Source organism: Haliotis rufescens, unplaced genomic scaffold, assembly GCF_023055435.1.
Source record: "Haliotis rufescens isolate VD_foot unplaced genomic scaffold, xgHalRufe1.0.p SCAF_7, whole genome shotgun sequence".
Lineage (NCBI taxonomy): Eukaryota > Metazoa > Mollusca > Gastropoda > Lepetellida > Haliotidae > Haliotis > Haliotis rufescens.
The window spans coordinates 14,919,986-14,935,369 of NW_025964361.1; the positions used below are offsets into that span (position 1 = coordinate 14,919,986).

Below are 15,384 nucleotides of genomic sequence, written 5' to 3' on the forward strand. Positions count from 1 at the left end.
GAACAATTTTTGGAAAAACAATCAACTCCTCAATATATCAACAATAATTACACTAGTGTACTAGTCAACTGACTAAAATCCCTTTGGTATTCTGGGTACGAACACCCCAGCAACCGATGTTTATTGTAGAAGAGGACACTAATTATGATTTGATCGGGTGGTCAGGTTCATCTCAGGATTGGCTGGTCCATATTCGATCATTTAAAGACCGCCTTAATATATAGCTGGAATATGCTGAGTGCGACATTGAACAAAAAAAGACAAAAAAAGTAACGGACTAGATGATACTTACAGGACGTCGCGATGTACATGTTGAAAGAACGCTCTTCACTCACTAACTGAACTGTCATGATGTTTCTTATGAAAGGGGTACTGATCTACAGCAATTCCCCGGGACTGAGTGTTGCCTTTGTTGTTGTTGCTGTTGTTTTTCTGTGAGCACCCGGATGATATCCTAGAAATCTCGACTAGTTCGCGACCTGTGCTGCGCGAACAAAAAGCGCATTTGTCCTTTTATTGATAGTGCAATGGCGTATCGTTACATTGATCAACAAAATGAAATACAGTTTCGACTTGGAAATGATAAGTAAATGTAGGTATCTTTGGGGGTTGCATTGGTAATGGTGAAGAAATTTTGATAAGTCATTGCTTGATCATGATATTGTGTGATTTTCGTTTACAACATTTTGGCTTGTAACACAACTGAAACTAAAGATTTCACTTGAGCATTGCTTATTTTATCGTGTGTATATGTTATAGTCAATGATTAAAATGACTAATATTTTCACAGAGACAATTTATTAAACACCTAAATATTCACAGTTTTCTACAAATTGTCCATTGAAAAATTAAATATCTGTCCATTTATTTTATTATGATAATAGAATCCAAACCTGTTTAATTTCATCACCCAGTGACTGAAAAAATATATGATTGCGATAAGAAAACGAAAGTCAAAGAACATTTCTGTATTGTTTGGCTTCTGATCCTAGCGGGGGCACTGGTGGCCCAGTCGTCTTAGGCGCCGCAATTCGCTGTGCAGAGTTGCGCCCCATGGGCACGCCAGAAACCTATGATTGTGGGTTCGAATCCCGGTTCGCCTCCATTATGTTTATAGGTTTGTCAGCACCACACCCGTGCTCGTGGGTTTCACCGAAGTGGTAAACGTCTCAGACCTGCATCACTTCTGGCTTTCCTCACACATTAAGTTGACACGCTGCGATATGACTGGAATACTGTTAAAAGCGGCTTTAAACCAAACTCACTCACTCACTCACTCTCATCCTGGCATAGTTAGACTTTTGTTTAAGATTGTTTTAATCTATAATGTCCAGTGCATTTCCTCCAACAAGGTGTCATGTAATTGCTATCATACGAATTATCGAATTTGTGAACACTTTACTTCAGAGCTACATATATTCTAACTTACACCCTAAGCATCATAACAGCATGAATCAGGAATTACAAAACAACATGACAAAGAGGAACAATTTTGGGAAAAACAATCCACTCGTCAATATATCAACAATAATATGTTTAAGCCTTTCTGAAGGTCTGAATAATTGCTAAATGAATGGACAGGTTTTTCAGTAGTTATGTAACACCTCTTGGAGATGTAAATGAATATGTCACGTGGTTCAACCTATCCAATTACTATTTATTTGGACCACGGCGTAGCGATTGGTGTCGTATACTTACCACCAAAAAGATCTAAATACGCATCAGATGAAATGTTTCCAGAACTAGAATAATTAATATTTGAAATGTTGAGTAATTCTGAAATGATATATTTCATGAGCGACTTCACCGCTAGGACAAGCAAACTGAGAGAGTTCTGTATCTTTTATAAACAGAGTTAGACTAGGATAACGAAAAGAAAATACGTCATTTAGTAAGCGCATTAGATGAGTTAAAAGTGCCACACATATGTATACAAGACACAGAAAGAATAATTATAAATTATTATGGTTACAAGTTGCTGGATATAAGCAAAAACCTCAGTATGTTCATTTGCAACGGGCGTATTGGCAATGATAGCTTTCTTGATAAACCAACATACTCTCAAAGAAAATGAAACGCACAGGTAGCTTTGAGGAAATTTAATGTACCTAATAAAGTCGATATATCTAATTCAATATCATAGATACAAATATGACATTTTTAGTTCGATAGTCACATGTTGTCTTTGTACATAGGCATTGAAAACTGTCCATTATCACGTCACATAAGGCCACAAGGTGGCGCTGAACTCAGTATCTAGATCTCGTGTGACCGACCAGCAATCACGGCCCTGCTTCTTCTCGGCACCGACTGGATAAGTGTACAAATTCTGTCCTGCGGAATTCTGCGCAATTCCTCTTGTAACGCATTGGTCAGTTGTGGGAGTGTCTATGGCGTATTCTGACGCTGACGTACACGTCGATCGAGTTCAACCCAGGGGTGTTCAATTGATCTGAAGATCTCGACGGCCAGGGCAAGTCGTTGATAATGGCATTATGAAGATAGCCTACCGTGACATCAACTGTATGCGGGGGAGCGTTGTCCTGTTGAAACAGCTCCCTCTGGCGGTCAATGATTGGAAGAAGGTGAGGTTGAAGAATTTGATTCGTGTAGCGATTTGTTGTCAAATTTCCTTGAACCACAACCAAGTCAGATCTCGCGGTTTAGGATATGGCCCCCCACACCATGACACTACCACAACCGAAATTGTCGAATTTACGTACACAATGTTGGGCAAAACGTTCATTTCGACGACGATAAACACGTTGTCTTCCATCTCAATAATAACGACATCCGATGAGCTTCGACCGTTCTTTTTGTCTGTTTGTATAGGTTTAATAAATTAATTAACATAAGCCCTTTGTAATATGTAACTCTTCATAGATCACGGGTAACCGATCAGTGTTCAGAAATGCGTATAGATATTGTCTCAAAGACTTACGGTGTCGCTTCTGATAGTAGCCGAGTCTCTTGTCACGCTCAGTCAGGTAGCGTCAGTGAGCAAGTCGACTCACTGCAGTGAGTGGGCCTCATCGGGCAGTGTCAGACAGCGGGCAGTGTCAGACAGCCGGCAGCGAGAGATTAGTGCCCATTTAACTTCCATTTAAGATTCCGAATGAGTTACAATCGTTCAAATAAACAATGTAAGAATTTTATAAAGTTTTAACATATTTAGGCGTATTTTGCATGCTAAACTAATCTATCCAAAATCTAAGAAACGCCACCGTTTCAATAACTCTTAATAAAAAATAATTGATTATTTGCGAATAGTGAATATAATCAGCAAGATAAATGAGAATCAGTTAAAACAGATACTAACCAAAAGAGTCATTAGCGTTGATTATGCCCTCAAACATGGGATGCAGTAGTAGTTTTAACAGGTTCCTGAAACAAAAAATAAACACGCAAATACAGAAGAATAACCAGACTCGAATAACCAGTTTTGTCGCGACCAAAACATACAGTATATTTTTTAACATTGATACTTGTTACTGAGCTTGTCACTTGTGGAGTGACTTCGACTGCTTACTACCTGTATCTGTGTATACTATACGTTGTATATTGTAAGTTTGAACGACCCCCTTGAGGTGTTTATAGCCCAAACTTCGACCAAGCTCTTCACATCTTGATCACCTTCTCCTCGACCTAGTTTTGGAACTGACTTCCGCAGTTGGTGTTTCTAGAAGGCTGTCATTGCCTTAAGAAGGGCGAGACGATGGCATAACTGCCTGCTTTAAACACTGTTCCCTGGATTACAGGACAGATCAAGTGCTTCACTCAAGACATTCGACTGTGACACATTCTGGACATTCGTGATTGAACTGACTTGTCTATAGGCCTATTATTTATTGCTCTTCCACATTGGATTGCCTTTATGATTGTAGTTGTTGATAGTCCATTGATCTTGTGTATTTATTTTCTGATTTCACCATTTATTACGTGCATATGTTGGGGTTAAAGCAGGAAATACGAAAAAGCGACATTTTTGGACGCAGCTTTACCATCGGTTTTTCGCCCGGACTGGTTTGTTATTTGACATTGGAATTTACTGCGAGAGAACAATGATATCAAGCTCCACCCTTTTCCTAACTGACATTGTTAATCGAGCAACCGTGTTTATCGGTATTTCTATTTCTCAGATTTCATTGGTCAGTCCACGCATGTTAGGTCACAGGCCTGAGTTTGATGCGGTGCCCGAGCCTCGCAGTGGAAGTGATGAATTCTACCGTTCTATCCGAATTCGCAGATTACAGTGGGTACTTGATCTAACATTAAATAACGACACGATAATAGTGAGATTTTTAATCAAAATAATTAGGAAAGGGCAAGGCTCAGGGACGACTAAAGTATAGAAAATCGCTATAACTCTGCAGTCACATGGCCAACAAATACGCAAACTAATAGTGAACTAAAACGGAATATTTCACAAGTCATCTTGTGGACGATGACCGATTGGTATATATTGCCAGAGAACATATCCAGATATCAGCAACACCCACACATAAAATTATTAGCAAGCACAATTGCAAACATGTGATGGATCGTAAAAACTGTATGTGATATTTTCGAAAATATACATTTTCCACAGATATATTTAGATTACCCACCGGTAGAACGTCGCTGATGGAAATATCATTTATTTGAATGTTAATACCAAAGACAAGCAGCTTCTATGCGTGTGAGCTGCTAAGCGGCATACGTGGTAAAGATACGATTCAGATAGTGAATGTTCAACGGCACTTCGCCAGAGTCATCCAAGTTCTCGACCAAAAATCATCTACAGATTCAACCAAAGCAAATCTTGGGATGTGGACGCTGACAGGATACATATACAAATGCAGACTACTACTCCTCGGAAGACTATGTACAAACTCATGCTTCTCTCCTATGAGACATATTATATGTGCACACTAAGCCTCAGTCAATGCTTATAATATCAAAACTAGCACTAGCATATGAGACACAATGATATTAATTGCTATATATATTCTTCATTTACTATGTACACAAGTGAAGACTATTCCGATACAACAGATCAAATTGGATTTTGTAAATCTTCGGATGTTATTTCTGGAGGAAATAAAGAAATTCATTCATTGATTCATTATATTTCTTATATTTTCAATTTCAATCCTTACGAACCAACCGAATACGGTTGTCTTGGTGATTTGACGTGACGACCGGTCCTTGGCAAGCCCTGAATGTTGCTTGGCTCTAGATAACGTCTCCAGAGAGATAATATTCTGTTTCGATGAACATTAACATACCCGGCAACCTCTTTTTGTGTCCTTTCTGTCTGCATCATACTCACGGCGTGTACATGTTGATATTCAGTAAGCCGTGGCATTTGCGTAAGCGGTATTTATGGTTATAAAAGTGTTTTTTATCAGATAGCTTGTGGGCTGCTCACTTTAAAAAACACACGTGTGTATCATGCTCCTGGAAGTACGCAAACATCACTGTGGATCACGACCTGAAAGCCGAGGATAAGTCTTAATGAATATGTATTGCAAGACACCCGATCCTCATTTAAGCCCCCTTGTTGATATTCCTAGCGACGAAAAGGCCATTTGTACATGTATCTGGAATTTTCGTTATATACATCCATGCGAAGCATTTCGCTATCTTAAGTCAGTCATTGTTGATATGCCTTCCCGACTCCGATTAACGTTGGTTACAGTCAATGTGTAAAACCATTTAATGTGTAAAAAGATTAAAATTTTCCCTTTGGCAATTCACAAAACGGCTGAATATTTCAGTTATTTTAGAAATTGACAAACAAATCTGTTCGAAACTCGTCATTGAGTGGTGTCATCCAGGTGTCTGATTCTTACAGGGACGGAATGCTGCGTATTTCGTACAGTGCTCAATACTGTAAATCATCACAGTGTTGAAGGCTCACTGTTCAAACTACATCACGAACGTATATCAACGTGGTCACAACGTCACGTTCATAACTACGGCCCTCCTCCAAGCGTCATGTCACGATTGTGAGTTCTAAATATATTTTGAAAACAATGGCGCCCAGACAAGGTGTGCGTGACAAGTGCATTGATCCTAAAGGGGCTAGCTGAAGATAACAGCCATTCTCTCCTAGCAGTATCACCCGCAGTGAGTAAGGGTCAAGTTAACTCAATTGCTGACGATAGTTTCAATGTCCTGGGGCGTGCATTATATGTGTAACATCATTAGTAAACAGGGTGACAGAAAGTAGGTCATGGCAGAGTGGAGCTGTTGGCATATTATAGACACCCACGAAGCAACATTAGGACATGTCCTTGGCGCGCTGTAGGCATATGTGAAGCCAACTTGCAGTTCAAGAAAGTATAGATGGTCATTCGATATGTACTTCCCATGAAGAATACTTTCTAGAAATGCCACGTTGATATGTAGAAGTCATCACGCGAGTGTCTTCTTTTTTTAGCTGAATGAGGAACAGACAATGTATGTGGGGAATTTCATCTGTCATGTTATGTCATTCTTAATCGCAATCATTGATGTATTCCCCAAAACGGAACATAAAATTTTTACGTCAAAGCTAGTGATTATTCAATGGGACGGGGTAAACAAGCAATATAGTTCCAACTGAAACTTGTTTTCTATACATTCATTTTCGGTACCTCATGATAAAAAAAACATGGCATGACGTAACTCGATCGCTGACAGACAAGGGCGACGTCATGTTTGTTGGTAATCAGTGTAAGTGGTACGTAGTGTTTCGAGGTCCAGATTGAGGGACCGCCCCTTGTATTCTTATTGCTTATGTACCGTAAGTGTTAACTTTCCCTAGGGTTTTCAGCTACCTCTTAGACGGTAACTGATGAATAACCACCTTGGCCTTTCCTCTGAGAGAACATTCTCGAACTTGTTCTTACGCCCGCCGTCGGTGCGACGCCGCAGGTTCAAAGCCAGGACCTGGTGTCCAGACAGAAGCTGGTTATGTAACAGAGGGTTTAACCTAGTTTGACTTGCTTTTTTGCAACTTTTACTTGTGTAGACTTAACACCCTCTGTGAATTTAGATCGGGTCAGTTGCATGTCAATACTGACTAGTTTTTATCGGTGATGCTAACTTGTGTATATTTGCCTGTAAAACGTATCTCACATTGAGTGTGTTTAACTTGTAACTGTTTACTTAAAACCTTAATTCTTTTGCTTGGTGTATTGCTCAGTGTTAACATATCCTTTAAATCCAGGTTGGTTTATCTTTGTCAATGCGGCTTAATGAATTCGGTCTCTCTGTACATTATTTTTTCCACTCTCACGTGGACAATAACGAGTCGGTTCCTCTGTTGGTGAGGCGTTCCTCTAGCGTAATCGCTAGTTAAACACTGTGACACGTATCTATCTTATCTGTTTTTCTTTGTCAATATATGTTAAACCGTAAATGACCCCCAAGGGATATCGTTTTTACACTTTGACCTAAACATCTAGTCTCTGAAATGAACATATCTTACAGAAAAAGGTTATTAAATTATCCTAATAAACATCTCTTCATTACTGCAGTGCTCTAGTCGACTTGCCCACTATTATAGACTTGCATGGATATATTTGTTTCATTGTCTGTATGACAGATAAACCATGACCTTGACCATATCCTACCCTACGCATTACATGATAAAGCAACGTAAATGCGGTCACTACCGCCAAGGTTGGAGCAGTATAACAAGAAAAGCAAATGAAAGAAGCGAGAGTAAACTAAGATAACACAGAGTAATCGTGATGTTTAGCATCGGATCTTTGGACAGGTCCCACTTCCTTACATGTGACCTTTGTCATTTGCTTCGTTGCATCTCTTTCTCTTTGTCAACCAAGGGTTCATGGTTATTGCAACTAACTGATTATCTTATGTATAACCAGCACAGTCAGTATTGTCATAGTGCAATGACATTGGTCATTTTCGCTTCAATATTTATATAAAAGTTAAGGGTGGTAATAGTCTTTATTGCGTTAAATGTAGGTAGACGTAAATTGCTGTATTCAGTCAGTCACACATGTTGAAGATCGCAGTAATCTAGAAACTTATACCCTTGGAGCATGGTCAGTATTAACTTGCTTTACCTGGCTCAGACTGTTACAATAACCGTTTGGCACACGTTTGCTGATGCGCCGAACTTATATTATTCAGTAGTTTCGGACTAATAATCAATTATTATTTAACTTCTGTGGATATCACTTGGTCATAATTCTTAAGAAAGTAGTTTAATCATTCTTCTCGGCACACGAATGCAAATTATCTTATTAAGCGGATAATTGTACACTCGGTCTAGCAGTAAATGCGTATACTAACTATTCAAGGTGTCTGGAGATTATAATACTAGCTAATCCTGGGGGTACTTCACTGTTAAGAAAACCCCAGTGGAGGAAATGACCACAGACACTTTGTTTGGTTTCTTTCTAATGTGGTGCCCGATCCCGAGCTGATTCCCCAAGGCTAATTCTAGATATTGTGACAGTTTGAATACAAAAGTTTCCTAAATTACATTCGTTATTGTCTCATAAATATGATAGACACATCAAACACTGACATGGATATCAGAGATACATGATTCATCGATTAAGTGCTTCCACTGACCAACCTAATTCAAACGATCATGATCATGGACCACTGAATAATCCAACATGAAACAGACGTAGACCTTGTGTAGAACCCTTTCCCTGAAATTGTAGGGTAAACGTTGCCATACCGTGACCATTACCATCATCAGTGGATATTTCCTTAACGTTAGCAAATGATGTCCATCTATCGATATTCCATTGCTATGTCCGCCTATCTCCTGCATGACCAATGTCAATACCTGAGCGACACAAGTACCGCTTAACACACATTCCAACACACTTGCTAAAAGCACGTTGTCCTCTCCACTTGGGCGAAATCCAGAACACAATGCAGCCGGATGGATTGTCATATAGGACAAAATAGTTTAGTAGAATGTTATATAAGATGTTTTTTAGTACTTACCTCAGGGAGATATGTATCGTCTTAAATGCCAGAAATATTGAACACAATGCACTACAACAGCGTAGCGTCTGACATCGCCTACAGCCTAAAAAGTACCCCACGACAGTCTTGTCTGTAATGTGGAGATCCGCATTCTTGATCATGAACTGCTGAGTCAAAGTGCAATATTAATCGTTACAGGTCTGCTTACAGCTATGTTGTTTTTTCAGATAAATATCCCTTAAGAATTCTCGGAGAAATAGGGAGGAAAAGGACATAATCTAATACTTTAGTGATGCACGCATGCTGACTAGATTCCACAAACTAATACTGACCAATTCAAACAGAAAACCGATGGTGTAGATTTATATATGAAGTGGTTTGCTGACTGGGCTCCTCACACAATTTGCATGAAAACGTTTGTGTTTGTTGCCTAACGCCGCAATAAAGCAATACTATACGATGGCGGCCTGTAAACAATGGATTCTGGCCCAGACAATGCAGTAATAGCAAAGTATGGACCACACAATTGTAATCCAGTGACAACGATAGCGCGTTTACTGATGTTGAAACGATGAAAAACGATATTATCATAATATTGAATTACCTCTGCTGCGTACACGTGCAGTGCTTACAACTAGAGAGAAACGTTTAAGAAACTTCTTGCAACTCAGTTGCCGGCAGTTTTAATGTCCTGGGCCAGACAAATGTTTAGTAGTTGACTATATTGATAATGCTTCTGAGTTTATGAATAGCGCGTCTGCTAGCAGTCAGTTTTCAATTTGCGGCGTCGCTTTTCACAGACTTGACTACAATCGCATCTCTATTGTCACACACGTTAAGTGTCTTAAATTTCTAATACAGTTTGAATATAGTTTACTCTTCGTACCCTATGAGAAGTGTAACAACATGTTGACCCGAACTGCTGAAAAGTCAAAGCCGCAAGCGTCCTCGTGCTTTAACGTCAAACCTATATTTTATTACACTAAACATGTGGGAGGAGCAGGCTTTATTTCTGGGTGGTGCAAGGAGACTCAGGACATTACCTTAAAGGTGGTAATCCTTAGCAAACTTTGAATAGTATACCTGCAAACAACTACTTTTAGTATGCAAACACAAGGCAAGTAAATGTGACAACAAACACAAGTGGCAGGCAAAATAGATTGCACATGATGAACTCTAAAATCTGTTTCAACAAATGACATTGCTGAATAGACGACGGAAACATGTAATGTTGTAATATATGTGACAAACATACTAGTAATAGGCTACTTATACGGATAGTAGGTTTCAATACAACGTACTAGGAGTATGGTAATTTCAAGCATCAAAGTTTAAACACGATGCCTGACCTCGAAAACTAATGTTAGAAACGATGAATGTACATTGAATGATTTACGGTTTTCTGGGTTATCAAGATGGATCTCACTTGACACATGACGTTGAGCGCAAACTTACACATCAAACTGATCCGTGCTATATTTGTAAAACTGCTGACATAAACAATTATCTTACTTCTTACCAATGTCATATACACCATATCCCCACAAGGGATATTCTCCGGAAACATATTCAACTGACTTAGCAAGATAAACTATTGATGCTTGAAACAAATTATCACGTAAAAGATTGAAACTTTCTTAAGTAAAACCGATCTTGACAAGCAAGATTTATTTGGCAAGTTTCCTTAAGGACATTTTCATGAGCAAATACGACAGATTGACTTTGCTGACATTAAGATGATAAGCTAACTTGTTGAAATGCACATATCGGTGAATGTTCACTATGAGAATGATTCCTTCCAGTCCAGTTAGTTTTCAATATGAACAATAAGATGATTTTATGCGCGCCATGGTCATGTCCTCTTTATTGAATTTACGTAAGCTACAGCTCAGTTAAAGGCATACTGATAAGAAATGGGTTACATCGTGACTGACGCGCACAGGTCAAGCGAAGAAAGGCCTGAACGGCTGTTCAAATACATGCGCTGAAAAAATAGCGTCTGATTTGTTATAACGATACAATGGTCTCTAGATTCCTAGAAACCCACCTCCCATTCTCGGAAGGGGTCATAATCTGTGTCATCTCCACACCACATCAAAACTTGTAGGTTGCGGTAAACACACGTGAAAATGGAGACGTCGTAAATCGACAGACTTTCAACATTACTGCAAAATACACGACACTCATGACAAGCAGCGTATAGAAGAGTGTAAACTAAACATTATTTTGAATCTTTTTTTATTTGTTCTGTGATCATTCAATACAAGTATCGTGCCTTTTGTCAGCACAATGTCCCGCAAAGGGAGAACGGGTCATAATCTTCACTACGGCACTGGAGCGTCTGTTAAACCATACACGATTTTGACTTTGTCCTTGTGCAATGTCAAGTAAATAACTTGAGTGTTCACAAAGACTATGTTTGGTTACCCTGCCTGAGGCTCGGCATTAAGGGGCTAAAACAAGGACTGGTCGGCTCGGAGTCTGTATACTGGTTCTGAGGGTGAATTCATGTTTAGTTGCGGCATGGTGTCTCGGCGGGCTAGCACTATAAAGTCGGCATTAGTCTGGACTAATACAAGCAGCCCCCCACACACGTGCATATACATGCTATGTCGCTATATGAGCTAAGTAGTGTTAATCTCATTTCACTTTACCTCGTCTTCACATCGGTGAAACAGAAGAGGGAACGAGAAAACAACGTAACGCTGTGCGGAAACAATTATTTCTAACGGGATTGGACCCATTTGATGGTTGTCGGCTGACATCGTGTAGACGAAACCTACGCTATTTACACAGTCACAAACACAAATGCAAACACGGTACACCACTTTCATTAACCAAGTTCGTTAAAAATGAAACTTTGTGGTATTTGAGATTGTCTTTTACACCTTTAACTAAATGAAAACATCAGCCCTAAATACTGGGATAAAATCATGAAGATCAGTGAAACACCTGCCCTTAATACTGGGATATCCTCATGAAGATCAGTGGAACACCTGCCCTAAATACTATGATATCATTATGAAGATCAGTGAAACACCTGTACTAAATACTGGCATATCCTAAAGAAGATCAGTGAAAAGCTTGCCCTAAATACTGGCATATCCTCAAGAAGATCAGTAAAACACCTGTTTTTAATACTAGGATAACCTGATGAAGATCAGTGAAAGACTTGCCTTCAATACTGGCATATCCTCATGAAGATCAGTGAAACAAATGTTTTTAATACTGGCATATCTCATGAAGATCAGTGAAAAACCTGCCCTTAATACTGGCATATCCTCATGAAGATCAATGAAACACATGCCCTAAATAATGAGATATCTTCATGAAGATCAGTGAAACACCTGTTCTAAAGACCGGAATAACCCCATGAATATCATTGAAACACCTGCCTTCAATACTGGAATATCTTTATGAAGATCAGTGAAACACCTGCCCCCAAAGCTGGAATATCCTTATAAAGATCAGTGAAACACCTGCCCCCAAAGCTGGAATATCCTTATAAAGATCAGTGAAACACCTGCCCTCAAATCTGGCATATCCTCATGAAGATCAGTTAAACACCAGCCCTAAATACTGGAATATCCTTATAAACGTCAGTGAAACACATGCCATAAATACTGGAATATCTTCATGAAGATCAATGAAACACCTGCCCTAAATAATGAGATATCTTCATGAAGATCAATGAAACACCTGCCCTAAAATGAGATATCTTCATGAAGATCAGTGAAACATCTGCGTTCAATACTTCCATGTCCTCGTGAAGATCAGTGAAACACCAGCCCTAAATACTGGGATAACCTCATGAAGATCCGTGAAACACCTGCGCTAAAAACTTGCATATCCTCATGAAGAACAGTGAATTACCTGCCCTAAATACGGGGATATGCTCATGAAGATCAGTGGAACACCCGCCTTCAATACTGGCATATCTTTATGAAGATCAGTGAAACACCTGCCCTAAATACTGGAATATCCTTATAAAGATCAGTGACACACCTGCCTTCAATACTGGAATATCCTTATAAAGATCCGTGACACACCTGCCTTCAATACTGGAATATCCTTATAAAGATCAGTGACACACCTGCCTTCAATACTTGGATATCCTTATTAAGATCAGTGAAACACCTGCCCTAAATACTTGAATATCCTCATGAAGAACAGTGGAACACCTGCCCTAAATATTTGGATATCCTCATGAAGATCAGTGAAACACCTGTCTTAAATACTTACATATTCTCATATAGAAACACCTGCCTTCAATACTTGGATATCCTTATTAAGATCAGTGAAACACCTGCCCTAAATACTGGCATATCCTTATGAAGATCAGTGGAACACCTGCCCTAAAATCTAGGATATGCTCATGAAGATTAGTGAAACACCTGTCCTGAATACTGATATATCCTCATGAAGATCAGTGAAACACCTGTTATAAATACTGAGATATCACCATGAAGATCATTGAAACACCGGCACTAAAAAACTGGCTTATCCTCATGAAGATCAGTAAAATACCTGCCTTCAATACTGGGATATCCTCATGAAGATCAGTGAAACACCTGCCTTCAATACTGGCATATCCTCATTAAGATCAGTGAAACACATGTTTTTAATACTGTTATATCCCATGAAGATCAGTGAAACACCTGTTCTAAAGACCGGAATAACCCCATGAATATCATTGAAACACCTGCCTTCAATACTGGAATATCTTTATGAAGATCAGTGAAACACCTGCCCTCAATTCTGGCATATCATCATGAAGATCAGTGAAACACCAACCCTAAATACTGGGATAATCCCATGAAGATCAGTGAAACACCTGCCCTAAATTCTGGGATAACCCCATGAAGATCCGTGAAACACCTGCGCTAAAAACTGGCATATCCTCACGAAGTTCAGTGAAATACCTGCCCTAAATACGGGGATATGCTCATGAAGACCAGTGAAACACCTACCTTCAATACTGGCATATCTTTATGAAGATCAGTGAAACACCTGCCTTCAATACTTGGATATCCTTATTAAGATCAGTGAAACACCTGCCCTAAATACTTGAATATCCTCATGAAGATCAGTGGAACACCTGCCCTAATACTGGGATATCCTCATGAAGATCAGTGACACACCAGCCCTAAATACTAGGATATCCTTATGAAGATCAGTGAAACATCTGCCCTAAATACTGGAATATCCTTATGAAGATCAGTGAAACACCTGCCCTAGATGCTAGGATTTCTTCATGAAGATCAGTGAAACACCTGTTCTAAGTACTGGGATAACCTAATGAGGATCCGTGAAACACCTGCCCTAAAAACTGGCATATCCTCATGAAGATCAGTGAAATACCTGCCCTAAATACAGGGATATCCTCATGAAGATCAGTGAAACACCTGCCTTCAATACTGGCATATCATCATTAAGATCAGTGAGACACCAGCCCTAAATACTGGCATATCCTCATGAAGATCAGTGAAACACCTGCCCTAAATACTGGGATATTTTTACAAAAGTCAGTGAAACATCTGCCCTAAATACTGGAAAATCCTTATGAAGATCAGTGAAACACATGCCCTAAATACGGGAATATCCTCATGAAGATCAGTGAAACACTTACCTTCAATACTGGCATATCCTCATTAAGATCTGTGAGACACCAGCCCTAAATACTGGCATATCCTCATGAACATCAGTGAAACACCTGCCCTAAATACTGGCATATCCTCATGAAAATCAGTGAAACACCTGCCCTAAATACTGGCTTATCCTTATGAAGATCGGTGAATTACCTGCCATATATTTGTGTCGGATATTCATGAAGATCAGTGAAACCCCTGCCTTCAATACTGGGATATTCTCATGAAGATCAGCGAAACACCAGCCCTAAATACTGGGATATCTTCGTGAAGATCAGTGAAACACCTGCCCTAAATACTGGGATATCCTCATGAAGATCAGTGACACACCAGCCCTAAATACTAGGATATCCTTATGAAGATCAGTGAAACATCTGCCCTAAATACTGGAATATCCTTATGAAGATCAGTGAAACACCTGCCCTAGATGCTAGGATTTCTTCATGAAGATCAGTGAAACACCTGTTCTAAGTACTGGGATAACCTAATGAGGATCCGTGAAACACCTGCCCTAAAAACTGGCATATCCTCATGAAGATCAGTGAAATACCTGCCCTAAATACAGGGATATCCTCATGAAGATCAGTGAAACACCTGCCTTCAATACTGGCATATCATCATTAAGATCAGTGAGACACCAGCCCTAAATACTGGCATATCCTCATGAAGATCTGTGAAACACCTGCCCTAAATACTGGGATATTTTTACAAAAGTCAGTGAAACATCTGCCCTAATTACTGGAATATCCTTATGAAGATCAGTGAAACACATGCCCTAAATACGGGAATATCC

The 15,384-nt window shown here is 39.4% G+C and overlaps 1 long non-coding RNA gene across 1 annotated transcript in view; it reads right to left on the bottom strand.

Moving 5' to 3' along the window:
* Positions 1–15,384, bottom strand: part of LOC124141839 — a 41,474-nt gene that overhangs the window by 5,775 nt on the left and 20,315 nt on the right. Inside the window, exon 2 of the long non-coding RNA XR_007219117.1 lies at positions 3,320–3,384. This is a non-coding gene — a long non-coding RNA (uncharacterized LOC124141839). The remainder of the gene's footprint in view (positions 1–3,319; positions 3,385–15,384) is intronic.